Consider the following 17,839-nt stretch of genomic DNA (forward strand, 5'->3'; position numbering starts at 1 on the left):
ACAAAAGAACATATGCAAACAAAACACTAAAAACAAAAGATATACACACATCTATATATATAAAGTGTTATGTATATAAATATATGTAACTGAATAAATAATTACATTATAAATACATTTAAGACTTAAAAACAAAACATATACACACATCTATATATATATATATATAAAAGATATACACACATCTATATATAAAAATTATTATATATATATATATATATATATATATAAAACCAAATAAATAATTACATTAAAATACATTTAAGACTAAAAAAAAGATATACACACATCTATATATATAAAGTGTTATATATATAAATATATGTAACCAAGTAAATAATTACATTATAAATACATTTAAGACTAATTACATTATAAATACATTTAAGACTAAAAACAAAACATATACACACATCTATATATATATAAATTGTATGTAACCGAATAAGTAATTACTTTTAGATGAAAAACAAAAGATATACACACATCTATATATATAAATTGTTATATATTTATGTAATCCAATAAATAATTACATTAAAAATACATTTAAGATAAAAAAATTAGTGTAAAAGGAAACATTTATTTTTTTACAACCTAATTATATTTTTACAATAAAAGGAAACTATTCTTTCTCCCTCTTCTCATTCAAAAGAAACAAACATTTCTTTTAAATGAAAATGAATACAAAAATGCTTCTCTCCCTCTTCTCTCCTTTGCGCCCCTGTCGCCGTAGTGAGGTTGTGCAGGCGCAGAGGGACGTGATGACGTCTGATGGAGAGGAGCAGTGTTGGGCTGTGTGCGTATTTTTCTGTAATGAGGAGCAGTTCGCCTTGCAGGCGCAGAGGGACGTGATGAAGTGCTGGGCGTATGATGGAGAGTAGCAGTGTTGGCATGTGTGCGTATTTTTCTGCAATGAGGAGCAGTTCGCGTCATTAATAGGAGTTGGTTGAGCAGGCGATAGCGAGGCCGAGCAGGCGACAGCGTATGCGTATTCTTCTGTGATCAGTGTTGGGCTGTGTGCGTATTCTTCTGTGATCAATCGCCCAACTGAAGGAGAACCAATAGGAGTTGGTCGAGCAGGCGACATCGAGGCCGTGGTGGGCGTGTGCAGGCACCGAGTCGCCGTGGTGAGCTTGTGCAGGCGAAAGGCGCAGAGGGACGTCTGGATTATGAGAGAGAGGAGCAGTGTTGGGCTGTGTGTGTATTTTTCTTGTAATCCATAGTTCGCCTTCGCCGTGGTGAGCTTGTGCAGGACTTCGATGAAGTGTCGTGTCTGGATTATGATGGTAGCTATAGATGATTGTGATCTTCCAAATCTGCCTCGTAGGCACCTCCTAACTTGCCAGGTGGCTGTAGGAGACATATTTGTGGCTTGCCATGTAGCAGGCCCTGTTGCCTGCCATGTGGCACTCCACGAATAAGATATCTATAGAAGCTTGGAAAATTAGGGTTCTATTGTATCACTTTGGTCTCATAGGCCCATTGGGTCTTTAGTAAACGCTTAATATATTTTTCTTTCTTTCTACTCGAAGCTAATGCTGCTCTCATGTTTCTATGTTCTTAGTATTCCACGATGAGATATGCCATAGACATTATTGTATCACTTTGGTCTCATAGTAGACGCTTAATATATATTTCTCTCTCTCTCTCTCTCTCTCTCTCTCTCTCTCTCTCAAAATACACACTTCCTCTTCGTTTTTCACTTGAAGAAAACAACCATTTTACTATTTCGAAAAAAAATTACATTTTTCCCTAAGCCAACACATTATCTTTTTGGGAAGATCTCAACCGTTCAAGTGAATTTTGCATCTGATGAAGGATAAGCTAAGGCACACATTTTCTGCACATTGCTGTGAAAATGGAAGCAAAGAAAGGTTTCCTAGCACATGCCTTAAGACTTACCCCACACTATTATTTGCTTTGCCTCTTAGAAACCTTGGCTTTGATTAGGAAGGCTATTGCATAGAACCCGTGGGAGTGCATGCGTTCGTATGGAGGTGGGTGGTCGACGTACCTCTCGTGAATGCAAGTGGGCGGGGCAACAATGCCTGAAAGATGGCCATGCACTTGGGAACAAATCAACGAGTTTGGCGATGGAGACTGGGGGGATTGGGAGCCAGACGAAGAGATGAAGAGGAATCGCAAGGGACAAGAAGAGGAGAGAGAAGCGAAGAAGTTGCATCCGAATTGGATCTTAGCGAGACTGAATGCATAGGCTTAGAAAAGGATCATTGACCAAGGAAAGGTATCTATAAGTATCTCGTTTGAGTTGGTGAGGAGATAGATTGGATTGTTCTCTATGTGTAGCGCTAAATTCTGTTCTATCGAGAGAGAGACCGCCGAGTAAGGCGGAATTAGGAAAATGGCATCAAGATGATATTTTTCATGAGAAGGTAGTCTCACAAATCTTTCAAGGCTTCTTTAATGTTTTGCTCACAAAAGGGAAAATTGTGTTTGATTTATTTGCGAGGGCTTTGCTCTTCCTGGGGGGGCAAAAGCTGGTGCATGCACTGCCCTTCAACCCGATTTTTGACCTAAATAGAGGCCTCCAAGAGGCATGCCCAGTATGGGTGGAGATTATGGGACTTTCATCGTGGTTAAGACGGGCATTGGGGGATCTTGCTAGAGCACTAGGCCCTGTTCTGTTTGTTCCAAAAGAGACAAGGACATGGACGACAATCGAACAAAGTTTGTATTACATGGAATACCTGTTGGAGACACCTAAAATTCAGGAAGTGGAGCTGGGGGAGTTAGGGAAGATGGAACTGAAACTCAAGTTTGGTGGGGGACCCCAGGTCCACTCAAGCACTTGTGATTGCTTCTCTACATGTAGTGCAACATCAACACTTCTTACATCTGCATCTTCTGTTGCCTTCACTATTGGTGCATACCACCCACTCATCTCATCAAAGATAACATCTCTGCTTACTCGCATCTCACGAGTGGTAGGGTTATAGCATCTATAACCTTTTTGCTCCATAGCATAACCAATGAAGATGCATTTCTATGCCTTTGGATGCAACTTTGTTCTCACTTCATAAGGAACATGTACATATGCAATATACCCAAACACTTTCAAGTGAGACACATCTAGTCTTATGCCTGTAAACTTATGTTTAGGAGTCATACCATGAATAGCTGCAGTGGGTGTCCTATTCATAATGTACACAGCAGTTGCTACTGCTTCTGCCCAAAAGTAATGTGGCATATTCTTTTCAGCCACATTACTTTTCTGCCCAAAAGTAATGTGGCATATTCTTTTCAGCCACCATCAAGGTACGTGCCACTTCTGCAATATACCTGTTTTTCTTTTTTGCAACACCATTCTGTTGCGGAGTGTACCTGCACGTAAACTGCCTCTTGATTCCGTGCTTTCTGAGGAAATCGGGTGAACTCATTAGAGAAATATTTTCCCCACCATCTGATCTTAGGAATTTTATTTGCATGCCTTTTTCCTTCTCGACCAAGGCTTTAAATCTCTGAAAGTGAGCAAACACCTCACTTTTCTCCTTCATGAAATAAACCCACACTTTCCTAGTGTGGTCATCAATGAATGTAACATAGTACCTGCAACCTAGAATTGTTGTAGTCTTGGTCGGCGGTCCCCATACATCTGAATGTATGACATCCAATAGCCTTGCACTGACATGCTTTTCATGCGGGAAAGCATGTTTGGTGTGCTTACCAAGTTAGCATGCTTAACATACCTTAGGCATACCATCAACCCTAAACTTTGGCAAACCTGCAACATTATTTTGGGCTTGCATAGACTTCAGTCGTTGTACATTCACATGACCAATGCACTTGTGCCATATGTTAATATCTGTAATGACACCTGTTCCATGCGCAAACATGGCTGCCTTTATCTCAAGCATGTTCACATCCAAAGTAAACATCCTGCTATTTCTGTTACCCTTTGCAACTAAACGACACTTATTTTTGAAGTCTTCCACAAAACATCCTTGAGGATTAAACCACACTTTGCAAAGCCTACTCAACTATCTGTCAAATAGAAACCAAGTTCTTTGTAATATTCTGAACATGAAGTACATCAGCCAAGTACTTCATTTTGCCATCCTGCACAGACAATGGCACTTTACCAACATGCGTAATGGGATGCGCAATATCATCACCTATTTCTACATAACTTGGTTTTTTCATTTTTTGTATATCTCTAAACTACTCAACATGATTGGTCATGCGGTTAGAGGTGCTAAAATCCACATACCATATATCTTGAGATCCTGACACATCCCCTATTATGGAACTAAGTATGTGCTGTATCACAAACAGCTGCTCACTTCTGTCATCACCTCCATGTTTGCTAGATGATGCATAGGTGCCTTGCTGGAACTTCCCACTTTTAATGTCATTCTTCTTTTTGTATCAGTTGTTTGCCATGTGTCCTAGTTTGCCACAGTAATAGAACTCTATGCTATTTTCATTTTGATTTCTTTGCCAACAACCACCTCGGCCTCTTTGGCTCCCCCTGCCTCTAGACTGGCCTCTTTGGCTCCCCCTGCCTCTAGACTGGCCTCTCTACCTGTGTATGATTGCTGCTGTGAATCATTGGACCATTGTTGTCCATAATTCTGATTTCCTTATCGGCCACCACCTTGGCCTCGACCACGGCCTCTACCTCTGCCTCTACCTGAATTAGAGTAGAAGGCCTATTCCGATGTGTTCTTGCTTTGTGAAGAAGAATCCTCACCTAAAGCCTTTTCTTCTATGATCAGCATCATAGATATCAAGTCCTGAAAGTTGGGAATATTATCCCTAACTGCAATGGAGGTCTCAGTGAATGGCTTGTACTCTTTGCCAAGCCCAATCAGACAGACACTCCACCAAATCATCATCCTCCACTGATACATTGATAGACCCAAGGGATTCAACAATACCCTTGATCTTTAAGGCATATTCATTGATGGACATGCTTTTCTTTTCCCACAGTATACAACTCTTGCTTTAACTAAAACTTCCTTGCCTTTGTGTTAGTCTAGAACATCTGAACCAGATTCTGCCATGCAACTTCTGGAGTGTTTGCATACTGTATGTGTCTTATCATAGTGTCTGTGACACTAATTGAAAGCCAGTACATGACTTTTCTTCCACCCTGATTCCAATCCTTGAATGCCTTTATATCTGTAGGAGTGGAATCCTCAGATAACTCTGGAGGCTCCTCATTGTCTCCTTCTACATAATCCCAAAATCCTTTACCCATTAGAAAATTGGTCATTCTGAACTTCCAGGCATCGAAGTTATTCTTATCATAGTGTCTTATTATAGTGCCTGTGACACTAATTGAAAGCCAATACATGACTTTTCTTCCACCCTGATTCCAATCCTTGAATGCCTTTATATCTGCAAGAGTGGAATTCTCCTCAGATAAACTCTGGAGGCTCCTCATTGTCTCCTTCTACATAATCCCAAAATCCTTTACCCATTAGAAAATTGGTCATTCTGAACTTCTAGGCATGGAAGTTATTCTTATCCATCTTTCCACTAACAATCTAATTAATTCCATCAGACATGTTTTCCTACAGCAATCAAATAACCTGCAAACAGACAACTTATGTATGCAACCTGTAATACAACAGTATCTCCTACTGCCTGCAGCACAGCCTGTGTGTCACCAAATGTGACCAGAGTACATGTATATATACCCAGTATATACATGTACTCTGGTCACCAAATGTGACCAGAGTACATGTATATACACCCAGTATCAACAATACATGTGCAAACCTTGTCTGCACTTCCAAAATGAACTGCTGCACTGCAGTAACTAGATTTTGAGCACAAAAACTTCCAGAAAACTACCGAAAATACCCTGTTGACGAAACGGGACCTGTAATGTGCCCGAAATACGAATTTACCCGGAAAAAGTGTTATCTAATAGGAAATTATACCTACCCTGTAGCTCTTCTCCCGTGAAGACAGCTCCTCAATCAGAGATGTGTAGCTCCCATAAATACTGAGGGGGTGTTGTACCTAAACCAAGAAGGGGAAAGAGATGATGGTGCTCTTACCCGTGTAGTACCGCTTCCTTCTTTGCTTGCTCTTGCCTCTTGCTTACCTCCTTGCTTGTTCTTGCCTCTTGCTTGCCTCCTTGGATCTCACATAAACTAGGCTCTGATACCATAAAGAGAATGTGGGGGAGAGGGAGAGCTTCAAACTCTAGCAAGCAAACACACACACACAAGAGAGAGCAAGACACAAGAGAGAGATGGATAGCTGAATTTTCTTCTATCTTCTTCTTCTCTACTCAGCCAACATAACATAAAGATAAGAGTACACACTATATGGGTTAGTACTCAACTACTACAACATACAAGGGTCGGCGGTCCATAATGTGAACTCGACTAAATGAGCTGGCGCTATAACTATGCCAGCCTCTAGTAATCCAAAATGGCTGTCACACAGCCTGTCATCCCACTAGCCGCATATCACCCATAATCTCACCAACCATGCCAGTGGTGTAGATGCGGAAGCTATTACCCAGGCGGGTCATCAATGTCTGTCGTAGCACTAGTTGAGCTCGATATCTCAACAGGAAAGAGAAGTGGAAATGGATGAATGTTGGTTGGCCTTACAAAAACTTGGGAAAGAGAAATCTCCTGGGTGGGATGGGTTATCTCTAGAGTTTTTCATTGCCTTTTGGCTCTCCATCAAAGATCTGGTGTGGAACATATGTAAGGATGCTTTTGACACAGGAAGGCTAGATAAGGATTTGAAGGAAGGAGTTGTGAAGCCAATTCCCAAACATGCTATCTATCATAGATTTAACCATTGGAGACCAATTACTTTGCTCATTGTGGTCTATAGGGTTCTTTGAGGATCACTCCAATTCTGCAAAAGGTAATCTCCAAAAAAAAAGTATGGGTTTATTAAATGAGGATCTATTTAAGATATTTTTTTGCTTCTATGTTGGGTAGAGAAGTGGCTCAGATAAGGGATCAAAAGTGTATTATGCTTCATTTTGATCTCGAGAAAGCTTATGACAAGAAGGGGTGGTAGCTAGATGAAAATTAAGGGGTGGGGAACAGCTGGTGATTTAATGCTTTGCAAATGATTCCCTATTGTTTTTGAAGGCTGATAATGATACTTTGAGACATGCCTTACTGATAGTGCAAGAATTTGCAGAGGCTTCTAGCTCTAGATGCAGCATTCATAAATCTAGGATTATTAGCTTGATTGAGTAAGATGATGTTGACTTGGAGAGATTTGGATTTGATGTAATAAGGAAGGGGAAGACTATTAAACATCTGAGTCCTCCTTTTGGAGTGGGGGTGTCAAACAAATAGTTGACTAATTGAGCAATTGAAAGTCTAAACAAGTTGAAGAAATAGGAGGGTATTGGGGTCTTGTTTCATGACAGGGTGGCCATCTGTAATGTGGTGTTAAATGATTATATGATGTTTCTCTATCTTGTGTTAGATTTTAGAAAATTCCACTAGATGAGGGTTATAGCCAGTGAGGCCTAGTTCTTCTTGTGGAGGGTATGTAAGTGGGCTTTATGAAAATGTAGCCTACTTGTTAAGGGGTTGGGGACTCATAAGGAAAATGCTTGAGTTTGAAACCTACTAAGTTATGTTGGCGATCATATTACATTCTCATAGGAAAAAAAAAACTTTTTCCAAAGCAAAGTAAACATTAATCCAAACCTTGAAGGTAAATTTTTAACATCAAAAGAATTACCAAAGTTATAGATCATTATTTTATAAATGTAACCACCCAATGTATCAAATTTCATGAAAATAAACCCACCCAATGTATCAAATTTCACGAGAAATTACATTTTGTTCTATGTATTAATGTAGCTATAGGTGCCTGTTTATGGATTGTTATTTGATAAATGTATTATCTAAAAATCAATCTACTCAATGTATCAAATTCCATGAAAAATTACATTCCAACTTTTCTAGGCATCAATATAGCTATAGGTGCATGTTTATGCTTGTGTCTATACAATGAATTGTCCATAAAAGTTTGACAATGAGTAAAAAAGCATGGGAGCTAAACTCACCCTCTTGTGCAAACCATGTTAGGGTGTTTCTTAATGTTTGAATGTACTCATAAAGTAATCCCATATGTTTGGAAATGAACCATATACTATATGCATGTAATACTGTGGACCTACACCAATGGCACAAAAAGGGGGTTGTTGATACACATGCAAATTTTGTTAGAAATATCGTTGAAAAAAGAGAGATTATTAGTATTTCAATAAAAAATATGTAGTCTTATTCTAAATAGACGTGCAAATTTTGTTGATACATGTGCAAATTTTGTTAAAAATATTGTTGGAAAAAAGAGAGATATTAGTATTTCAATAAAAAATATGTATTAATATTGTTGCAAGCAAAATAGGTAACTGACGAGGGTTACCTAAAAAGATTCCCTCCCAAAATGTGTGAAATCTCAAAAATGGCTTTAAAACATAGTTTTTTGAAAACACATCTAGAATTCCATGTATAAATTTAAAAGTTACATGAATTTTGCTATTTGTTTCAAGATTGAGAACCCATGTGACCTTCGTAGATTTATAAACTGCTGTTTGTGACATAAAAATAAACTTGACTTACAAAATGACATAGGAGTCTACATAACTTAAAGAAATATCAATCTTTTTCAAATAAAAATTTATTTTATAAATTTCATGAATGTAAGACACTTTTTTTAATGGGCTTTCTTGGGACAAATTCTACTACTATGCATAAATATGCACATTATTTGACAAGTGCTTAAAAAATGTTAGAATACATAACAACATAAGCTCCATAATTTATGAAAAGCTCTACAAAAATCCTTGAGTCAATTTCTAGACCTAGATAGCAAAGCCTTTAGTATATACTTCCCTTGACAGTTTGCATGACATAATTATTTGGTCTATTATTTATAAGCAGATAGTGGGCATGATATACAACCAATGCTAAGAGTTTAAAGAGGTCAACTTATAGGTGTGCAAAGGTAGACTTCAATTCATATATATATGTAGAAGATGGTAACTATGGAGGCTCTGAGTAAACCTAAGCATGTTAAAGGAGTAGAAAATTGAAATATTTTTTCGACGGGACAATTTTAGAGGCAGACATCATGTAGCCTATGGGTGTAAATTTTAAACCACAAAGGAATTTGTTTTCATGAAAGAAATTCTTGTTATGTAATATGGATAAGGGTAGTAGGAAGAAATTGTAGCCTATATCATGTACATATATGGTGGTGGCAAAAATTCATAGTATGCATATATTGATGTTTGATCCAGATAGCCATTATCATGAATGTAGGTGATGGTACATCTAAGAGTAGTGTAGGAATGAGCTCTAGTTATAATTATTTAGAGTACATGTGAAGGATGTTGAGAGATGGTATATCTAAGGATAGTGTAGAATGAACTTTGGTTATAATTATTTGGAAGACATGCGAAGGATGCTGAGAGATGCAATCTTTGCTCAGACATTGTCTTTGTGTACAAAAAAAAAAATAGAGGAGCTTAGGGATTCTGGAATGGTGGTAGAGAAGAGCTTAGAGTTTTCATGAGATGACGGTAGATTCAAGGTCCCCTATGCTGGAGAGCATACTACTGCACATAGGCATGGCATAGTCCAGGCTCACATGCACCCCCCTCCTCGATATAGATGGTTCCACCACATGTATTTGCTTATAGTTCTTCAGCTTTAAAATTAAATTGTAGAACAAAAATCAGGATTGACGAATCAATTGAGTCGTGGTTTTCCAAATCAATAGAGCCTTGCACATCTAGATTAAAATCAGTAAATTACAGGTCATCATGGATTATCTCATCTAGCTCTTCTGAATTTTTGGCATCTACTATGTAACGATATTATTTATGATACAAAGGTTACATGGTTACATAGACAAGCATTTTTTCTAATGACCTCCTCTCAAATTTATAGTCAAAGGTTGCAACCATATGTGTTTTTCAGGTCCTTAGCCCTAAACCTATGTTCTACCTATATCACCTTATCCTAGGCATATTTTTTCTTTAATTCTATGATTTATAAGATTTTTTAAATTTTTTGAGATTTTATTGGCTACTATCTACTATTTGGAATGAGCTTTTATAGATTTATTGGTGATAAAAATAAAAATAATTCTCATAATAAATATAAAAATATTTCAAAGTTAAGAAAAATAGCCCCCTAAAAGTTGATGTTTTATATCAAAGTTGATGCAAAACATCAACTTTTCCACATAACTCGATGTTTTGCATCAAAGTTGATGCAAAGCATCACTACCAAAAACTTGATGCTTTGCATCAAGTTTCGGATGCTCCAGAGAAGAAAGTTAAAGGATCAGAGGTCGCTTTTCACAAATGGTCTATTTTAGCGATTCCATCTGGCGTTGGCATGCTCAGACGACCTATTCCACAAATTTTGAGTACCAACACGACTATGTTTCGATGCGATGTGGAGACATCACAAAGTGATTTACTGATGCACTTTCTTCTCTAGAGCATCCGAAACTTGATGCAAAACATCAAGTTTTTGGTAGAATTGATGTTTTGCATCAACTTTGATGCAAAACATCGAGTTTTATCGAAATGTTGATGTTTTGCATCAACTCAATGCAAAACATCAACTGTTAGTCTAAAAGTTGATGTTTTGCATCGAGTTGATGCAAAACATCAACATTTTCATAAAACTTGATGTTTTGCATCAAAGTTGATGCAAAACATGGAGTTTTATGAAAAATTTAATGTTTTACATCGAGTTGATGTAAAACATCAACTTTTCCACAAAACTCATCAAAGTTGATGCAAAACATCAAGTTTTGTGGGAAGTTGATGTTTTGCATAATGTCAAAACATCAAGTATTGTAAAAAAAGTTGACCTTTTGCATAGAAAGTTGATGTTTTGCATATAAAGTTGATGTTTTACATCAACTTAATGCAAAATATCAAATATTCATAAAAGTTGATGTTTTGTATCAAGTTGATGAAAAACATCAACTCTTAGCTGAGAAGTTCTTACTCAGCATTAAGTTAGCCGCAAATGTTGTAGCTAAAACATCCTTACCATGTAGGATTTGAACCTAAGTCCCTGCCTGATATTTTACAAAAAAATATTTTGAAAAGTATAAACTTTTTTTTTCTTAAAGTGAACTTTTCTCATGCTTCCTAAACTCATTTAATAACTAAAATTACCATTTAACCCCTTTTTATCACATCAAGGACACGTCTTCTTTAAAAATGAGTGTGTAATTATTTTTCAAAATTAAACAACTTTTAAATAGCTTATTCATGATATTTTAAAATTCATGTGTACGTAACGAACTCTTTTTAAAAAAGTATATATTATCAATTAAGAAATTGTGATACTCAAGAGCCTCAAAGTGGATTTTAATACTACTCTCATCAAGAGCCAAAATAGGGTTTTATAATTAAGATAATAACTGTATCAAGATAACGCTTTTGTAATAAATCATATAAATAAATTTTTATAGTTGCAATCTTTAGCACATCCTCAATCATGCTAACATGGCATATGACCCAAGGAGTCTAAGCTTCAAGTGTGCACATAGAAGAAAAACAATGTATTTGTGGATAGTGAAGAAGAGGATGCCTTGTCTACCTTCTCAGGGAAAGGCACATCAACTAGTGATGGTGTAGCAATGATTATGAGAAACCATAACTGTGCCATAAGCTATATGTTTAGAAAATAGCTTCTTTTTATAGTTGTATCATTTTTTTAATGGATTAAAGATGAAAATAATAAACATTATCTCTATTTTGATATGTTTTTTAAAAACTTATTGTTGGATTTTCAATTATAATCTAAAAAAGTAAGCAAAATGAAGTCTTTTTTTTTCATGTCAAATTTTGTAAGAAATGTATAAAGTGCCCAAAATAATATCGTTTTTTGGTAGTGTTGTACGCATGCGTAGACCACTTTTTAAAAAGAGGTAAAAAACTGAACTTTTTTGATGGAATCTTTAAAAGATGCCAAATGTTTCTCATTTTCATGAAATATTACCTATTTTGTCCGCCAACAATGTTTATTCTTATTTTAAATATTGATCTACACTTTTTTATATTAATTTAATATATATTTTATATAATTTCTCTATATATGTTAGCTATTGCATTTAATCTAAATTAATCAAGTATGAAGTAGCATACAATATTGTATTTAAATTTAAATTTATCGTTATCTTTAAAATAAACTTATACCTCTTATTACTATACTATTTTCTAGAAACTAATGTATGGAGATGGAGAGCAACGATGTGGTGTTGTGAGGCCTATGTCTTTCAATGTCCTTTCCATTGCTTCATGTTCAGAATGTAAGATGATGTATTGATAAATAGGTGGGCATTTTAGGAGTGCTATGTCTAGGTTGGTCATGTGGTGTAATTAATTTAGGTATATAAATGTAAGATGAGGTATTGATAAATAGGTGGGCATTTTAGGAGTGCTGTGTCTAGGTTGGTCGTGTGATGTATTGATAAATAGGTGGGCATTTTAGGAGTGCTGTGTCTAGGTTGGTCGTGTGGTGTAATTAATTTAGGTATATAAATTTACTCTACTGTGTTGGAGAGATTATTTCTAAAAGGTGTCGAGATGAAATGGATGCATGGTGACACGAACCGAGTGTACGTCTAGTCCTCACTGAACATGTTTTCACCTTGTGGAAGAGGGTAAGCATAGGACAAGAACAAGGGCAAGGGTCAAGCAGAGAATACTGGGTAAGATGCTGCAATCCCATCTTCCATCTTCTCCAATATTGCTCATCATCGGCAGGGTGCTCAAGGTAATTCATCTTTCTTATCAATGCAATGAAACAGACAACATGTTTGCAAGGTGGCATGCACCATTGTTGCGATGTCAAACTCAACACGGGCTGAAACTCGTGACGTGCTTGGGTGACTGTTCGTCGTTACATCACTGGCATGTTTGGTAGCTGACAGGATGGATCTTCGCTCTAGTAATTCTATAATTGGACTATACCTACCTAGTCCAATTGAGTTATGGTATACTTATTTTATCAGCTCACCTACTTATCATGTTCACATTATGAACAACTTATACATAGTACTCTAGTACTTATGTTGGTTTTCACTTATCTTTTGTAGACCTCTTTTGAGAGCAATAAGTAGAAGAAGATTTTATCCTTCCATATCAATGTGAGTCTTATCCATTGTTATGTGTGTGTGTGTATACATACTTGCAAGAGCTCAAGATCTCTCTCCTCCCCCAATCTTCTCATGTTATTAGAGCTTGGTTCAGGCTAAGGAGCTAAGCGACAAGAGAATCCTAGCTACAAAGGCAAAGCAAGTGGTACATGGGTAAAAGTATCATCATCTCTTCCCCTTCTTGTTTTGGTACGACACCCCTAGGTAGCTCAGGGAGCTACATGTCTTTGATTGAGAAGCTATCTTTAGGTACATGTTTTGTGCCTAGTACTTTATACTTAACTTTAGTAGCCAGATTTGCATTCTGGGTGTATTTCGGCCTCTATTTAGCCACTGCAAGGCATTTTTGGGCACTTTTGGGAAGTTCTAGTTTTATCTCTATTCGAACTCTAGTTATTGCAAGGTAGAAGTTTTCTCAACATTGATTGCATATGTATTATTGATTATGTGGGTGTATAAACATGTACTTTTATCATGTGTTGTGATATATAGATTGTGCATAAGTACCTCTATAGGAGTTATAACAGATATAACTGTGTTGTAAGTTGTATATGAAAATTGTCTGTTTGCAGATATCTAGTTGTTGCCAAGCAAAGATGTTTGCAACATCAACCAAATTGTTAGTGAGAAGCTTGACAAGAATAACTTCCATGCATGGAAGTTTATAACTACCAATTTCTTGATGGGAAAAGGATTTTGGGACTATGTTGAAGCAAATAATGAGGAGCCTCCAGAATTTCCTGAAGAGAACACTACTCTTGCAGCAAAGATAAAGGCATTCAAAGACTAGAACCAAGGTGCAAGGAAAGTTATGTATAAGCTTTCAGTCAGTGTGATAGACATTAAAATAGGGCATATATAGGATGCCAACACAACATGAAAAAATCTTGTGAAGATGTTCCAGACAAGCACAAAGGCAAGGAAGCTACAACTAAAATAGGAGCTACATACATTGGAGAAGAAGAACATGTCCGTCAATGAGTATGTGTTTAAGATCAAGGGTATTGTTGAATCCCTTAGATCTATTAATGTCTCAGTGGAAGATGATAACTTGGTAAGCATCGGTTTGAATTGGATTGGCAAAGAATACAAGCATTTCAAGACCTCTATTATTGTAAGAGAGAATGTTCCCAAATTTCGGGATTTGGTGGAGAAGTCTTTGGGTGAAGAATCTTCCTCTACTTCAAAAAAGTCCTTCTACTCAAATTCAAGTAGAGGTAGAGGTAGAGATCACAATCGAGGCCAAGGTAGTGGCCAGTTTGGAAATTAGAATTATGGCCAACAGCAATCCAACCAATGATTTGCCAACAATACACATGGATGGTTACAAGCTAAGGCTACTCAGACCCATCACATCACCCCAAATATGGGACAAGTGAATCTCATAAAAAATTACATGTAACGTACCTTGATTGAGGTGTATGGGCATATCGCAACACACCACCTGTCCAATGATCCTTGGCTTGGATACCTCGATCAAGGTCTAAGTGGCATCCACATAGGCCCCTCCAAACCACGATCAAGGTCCAAGTGGGCATCCACGTCGAGCTCACCTGGTGTCGAGTTATTTGCTATGCAAGACCTCAATCGAGGTCCACATAATCACCATGCTAGAACTTGACCGAGGTCCATTTGATACCACATAAAACCTCAATCAAGGTCCATGCATAATGGATATGTACATGTATGGGTATGCACCATATCATATGCACCTCGATCCAGATCCATAAAATAAATATATTTTGTTTTTAATCTCAGCTGTCGGTATCGATCGAGGTATCTGGACCAAATCTCCACCATTTATACCTCGATCAAGGTAACAAGGTCAAAATCTTGATCATCCAAAAATTAAAAATCTCCACCATTGCTACCTGGATCGAGGTATGTAATGGAATCTGGACCATTGTTCATACCTCGATCGAGGTATGAAGATCATATCTGTGTAGTATATACCTCAATCAAGATAATGTGGATTGATTGACACCATCCAACTAATTGGCAAAAAGAAAGTTCTAATTTTTACCACCATTTCATTGGTGCCAAACCAACCTCGTTCGAGGTGTTATAAAAGGGTTTTTTTTTTAAATCCACCATTCTCACACTCCAAGCTCTCTAGCTCTAGTGCTTAGTGCCTTTATTAGAATAATCTTGTCTTAGCCCTTTTTAGGATTCCATTGAGCGTGAGCTATCTGTTGTTTGTGTTATCGCTATAGATAGTCCATCTACACACTACAAGGTAAAAGAGATGATGTGGCACACATGTCCATAGAGATTATTAGGACTAGTCACCTACCTCCCGTATCGTAAGGGGGATAGGCAAGCAGTAATGGTAGTATTGCCACTTGAGTCAGAGACCTTGAAAGGCAACTATGAAGGTTCTGAGACAAGGAGGTGTTTATATCCTCAGGCTATGGATCCGATTGAAAAGATGCACGGGAGAAGAGAGCTTGAGCTCTTGCAAGCACACACACACTCACAAAACCCTAAAGCGAACACACAAGGTGAGAGGCTGAAAATCTTCTTCTTCTTCACATAACACTCAACACACCATATACAAAGATAAGAGTACACCCAATATGAAAGGTACTCAACCAAATACATACTAGGGTTCTCTATAGTGTGAACCCAACTAGATGAGCTAGCACTATAACTATGCCAATCTCTAGAATGGCTGTCACACAGCCTGTCATCCCACTGGCCACATATCACCCATGACCTGACCAACCATGATAGTGGGGCCTATCCCCTAGGCGGGTCATCAGTGTCCACCGCCTCACTAGATGAGCTCGATATCTCAACACTCCCCCTCGAGCTCAACTCCATCTCATGTACACCACCAAGCGAAGCCTTGAATCTGCAGAGCTTCTTTGTACCCAATGCTTTGGTGAAGATGTCAGTGACCTGATCCTGTGTGCTGACATAAACAAGGTCAATGTCTCCTGCCAAAACCTTCTCTATGAAAAAATGGTACTGGACCTCTATATGCTTCATGCGAGCATGAAAAACTGGGTTCCTGGATAACTGTATATTGCTAATGTTGTCACAGAAAATGATAACTTGTCTATCCACCACTGATAGACCCAAATCTGCAAGTAGCTTTCTCAACCAAGCTACCTTGCATGCTGCCAGCAGCACCTCTGTACTCGGTCTCTGTATATTGGATAGAGCAACCGTAGGCTGCTTCTTGCTGCTCCAAGTCACAACAGCACTCCCCAAAGAAAACATGAAGCCACTGGTAGATCTTCTATCTGAGATACTACCAGCCCAATCAACATCTATGTACCCATGTACACATACCTCTGTCCCAGTTTCATAAAATAGTCCACAATGCAAAGTAGACCTCACATATCTTAGTAGGTGTCTCAATGCATCCAAATGCGGCTTTCGAGGAGGAACTTGCATAAACTGACTCACCAACCCAATAGCATAGCTCAAATCTGGCCTGGTGATCGTTATGTAGATCAAGCTTCCTACTATGCGCCTATACATAGTAGGATCCTCTAAAATCTCTCCTGAATCTGCACTCAACTTGCCATTCTGATCCAATGGCACTGAGATAGGCTTACAGCCTATCATACCATACTTGGACAACATGTCCAAGCCATATTGTCTCTGCAGTAATCCAATACCATGTGGTGACCTAATCACCTCAATGCCCAAGAAATATCTGAGCTCCCCCAAATCCTTCATCTCAAACTCCTATCTAAGCAAGATCTTTACATCAAATATCTCTGCATCATGGTCTCCCGTAATGATCAGGTCATCTACATAGATGACCTGATCTTTACATCAAATATCTCTGCATCATGGTCTCCCGTAATGATCAGGTCATCTACATAGATGACAACAAGCACAACCCCTCTATCACTGTGTCTCACATACAGCGAGAAATCTACATTGGCTACATGAAAGCCAATAGTGACAAGATATTCAGAAATCTTGTTAGACCATGCTCTTGGTGCTTATTTTAAGACATACAAGGGTTTCTTCAACCTACAAACATTCTCGAGGTGACTCACATCCTCATAACCAGGTGGCTGCAACATATACACCTCTTCCTACAAATCCCCATGCAAGAATGCATTCTTTACATCCATATGATGTAAAGACCATTGCTTTGACGCAGCCACTGCTATCACAACTCTCACTATTGCCATCTTGGCAACTGGGCTGAAAGTTTTCTCATAATCAATGCCATATGTCTGTGCATATCCTTTGGCTACCAATCTAGCCTTGTACCTGCTTATCCATCACTGTTATGTTTTACTTTGTACACCCACTTGCATCCAATGGCTTTCTTGCCTTCAGACAATTGCACTAAATCCCTGTCTCATTTCCATATAGTGCATCCATCTCCTCATCCTCCATATCTTTCTCCCAACACACATTTCCAACAGCCTCATCAATGCATGTGGGCTCTACAACCTGCACAACTTTTGCCATGTATGCATAGTGATGTGCCACATAACCATCATAGGTAAACCTCTGCACAGGATTCTTCACTCTCCCAGATCTTTGCAGCTTTGCATTTATAGCTTTCATAGCCTTCTTTACACCAGGTGTTCTCATAGCTGGTATCCCAAGGTCCTCATCAAGGCTCATCTTTGAGCCATTAGACTCTCCATCAACATGAGAATGTCCTGCAAAAATGTCAAGCATACTAAGGGGCTCAACCACTTTC

The sequence above is a fragment of the Cibotium barometz genome, chromosome 43 (assembly GCF_041138505.1).
Source record: "Cibotium barometz isolate CiBa-2024 chromosome 43, ASM4113850v1, whole genome shotgun sequence".
NCBI classification, from domain to species: Eukaryota; Viridiplantae; Streptophyta; class Polypodiopsida; order Cyatheales; family Cibotiaceae; genus Cibotium; species Cibotium barometz.